The following is a 2,923-nucleotide window of genomic DNA, read 5'->3' as shown; positions in this document are numbered from 1 at the left end:
CCCAGAAGCTTCCCCTGATTTCCCCAGCCCACCCTGGCCTCCCTCACTCCCCTGCACATGGCCACAGCCAATGCAAGGTTGAAAACCCCCAGTGAGGGGCAGTGGCCAGCTGGGGCCACTGGGACTCCACCACAAGTCACCTAGGAGGTCAGCCAGGGTGAGAAAGGACTAAAGGAGGGGGCAGGAAAACAGCAAATGAGAGGTTTAGGGCCATGGGGGGAGGCAGGAGGTGAAGGCTTCTCAGGTTCAAATGTAATGCATTAATTCAAATCTCATAGCAGTCATTCACCAGCGGTTGTGCCAGTGACTTTGCCTTTCTATGCCTCAGTATCCCAATTAGAGAAGGGGATGATAAACAGTACCCATATCACAGGGTTATTGTGAGGAGAAAGGCACATAAAGCACAGTAACACCTGGTGAGGAGTGAGCGCTCAACAAACCAAGGCTCTTCCCCGCTCACACCTCACCTCGCTCAGGCAGCTGCTCAGATGCCATCTCCCAGGAGAGGCCTTCCTGGACCTCCCCACCCCTCCCTGCCCCACTTTCCTTCCCTCAGAGCCCTTGTCCCCACCTGTCATTATCTTGCTCCAGTTACTGGATACTTAGTGTCTGTCTCTCCCTATAAATTGTTACCTCCATCTTGGTCACCGCATGTCTCCAGCACTCGGCATAGGTCCTACACACAGCAGGTGCTCAATAAACGGTTGTCCAAGAAATGAAAAAGATAATTGGACAAATAAATTTCTCAGAGACAAGGACAAAAAAGTCCCAGGGAGGTTTGGACAGGACTTCAGGGGAGGAAGAAACATTCTCTAGGTGTTTATATGGCTTCTAAACTCCATCTAAAGTCTCCCTTCTCTTTCCTACTTCAAAGTCCACGATTCTTAGCTGTGAAACCTTAAGTCACCTTCCTTCTCTGGGCCTGTTTGCTTAGTAGGAAAACGCCACTAACAAAGTCAAGGCCTCCAAGAGGCTGGGGAGCTGATCAAATTGGCCAGCACACCCTTAGCACAGGGCCTGGCACCCAGCGGTGTCTCCAGCTTTCATTTCTGATACCCACATTTCTCCTTAGTAAGATCACCAGGCCTTGGGCAACTGAGATGTGAATGTGTTTTGTCAACTCTTCTGCCCAAGCAAATGCTGGCTGGGGTTCCCAGCTAGCCCCAGTGGTCAACCCCACTAAATGGGTCTGTGGTTAACGTGACCAGCCTTCTCAGGTAGATGGAAGGATCCAGCTAGTCCACTTGTGCCAAAGCCTTGGACTGGTGCTTTGCACACCGTAAGCACTGAACTCGCATCCGCTATTACTCCTATTCTTGAGGCGCATCCCTGGCCTCTCGGGCCCCCCTCATGCTGTACCCTATCCTTCTCTTTCTCGTCTCCCAGCTTTTGAATAGACTGGTCCCTCCTCTCTGCAAGACTAGAGCCTTCCTAGCCTAGTGATCCACAGGATGGATGTCCCCCAATCTAAGACATTTCCCCAAGTCCTTTGGGCACAGCTCAGTCCACAATGCTCCCACACCAGGCCACCTAGACCACCATCAGAACCCTCAACCTGTTAACTATTTTTCCCAGACCTCTTTAGGGGCAGTCAGATGGGCTCAGGTTCAAATCCACTTTCTGTTGCTTCCAAACTGAAACCATGTGCAAGTCACTTAACTATGGCGTTTGGGGAACCTGAACTTGGGGCCAGGCAAGGAGTCCTCCAGGCAAGGCTTAGGATTTGCATTGGGGGCTGAAATTACAAGCTAGGCTCTCGGTCCCAACCCTTCCCCAGAGACCTAGGATCTTATACCCAGCTCACCCCTGTTCCACCGCGAGCAATAACCCCACTTCTGTGGGCTTCAGTTTACTTTGGTAAAATGGGTGGGTATATTACCTTCCGTGGAGTACCTATGTAGATAAAGCAGGACATGAGTGTGTAAAGAGCTGCACTCCATGCTGGTTCGGAGACAGTGCTCCGGAAAGGGAGGCCTGGGTGTCACTGTTTGGCCAGGTTGCTCCCCTCTCACCTCCTTTGTGTCCTCTGCAGCCACCAGACAACTCTCAGTGACAAAAGGGAGAGCAGGGATTGAAGAAATTCATTCCTAAATTATGACCCTCCCCTGCACCAAAGACTGAGCCACCTCCTTCTCTAGGTCTCCACTCCCAGCCTTCGCCCTATAGCAGGTAAGTCTTAAAGGCAGTGGAGCAGATGTGTTGTCGCTGGTACTGGACTGACTCGGAGGCTCCAGGGTCCTGGCCAGGCACCTGACTGCCCAGGGCAGAGAACAGGCCTGACCAGGCCACGCTAGAGACCCAAGGCCAGAGTAAGGTTGTCTCTGCCCAGGGCTCTGCACAGCACTTGTGCTACAAAACAGGAGATGCTAGCATTAGGGAGGTAGGTTGCCTTGATCCTCAGCTCTATAATGGTGGGAACTGAGTGTCTCTGGCCCCTACAACCTAGGCTCTCGCAGAGAAAGCACAACCTGGCCCCCAAAGGGAAAGGGTGGGAAAAAGCATTCCTCATTCTCAAAACACAAAATCAGCAGCTGCTCCCAAGGATGCCCCAGGCCCTTGGCCAACTAATCTATGAAGTCCCCCCCATTGACCCCCCACTGATGAATTCCTAGAGCAGAGGGACCTCAAACCAGTTTTTTGCTCACAGGAATCTGACAGCCAAAAAACTGTTCTAAAAACAGGCCTGATAATAGTACCCACCTCTCCAAAGGCTGTGACGTTTAAATGAGATGGGGCAGGTCCAGGGTTTACCAGATGCCTGGCCCCTGGCAAGCGCTCGACACACTCCTACTGCACTGCAGACTGGGCTGCCAAATGCCAGGAGCCTCCCAGCAAAAAATAATAACAAGAGCAAAGGCTTATATAACACCTCCTGCGTGCCAGGCACCGCAGGACGCCGTACGTGTATCCACTCCCCTCTGTC

Source organism: Pteropus alecto, unplaced genomic scaffold (genome assembly GCF_000325575.1).
Source record: "Pteropus alecto unplaced genomic scaffold, ASM32557v1 scaffold45, whole genome shotgun sequence".
NCBI lineage: Eukaryota > Metazoa > Chordata > Mammalia > Chiroptera > Pteropodidae > Pteropus > Pteropus alecto.
The sequence above is the reverse complement of the archived record's forward strand: the minus strand, read 5'-3'. Positions refer to the sequence as shown.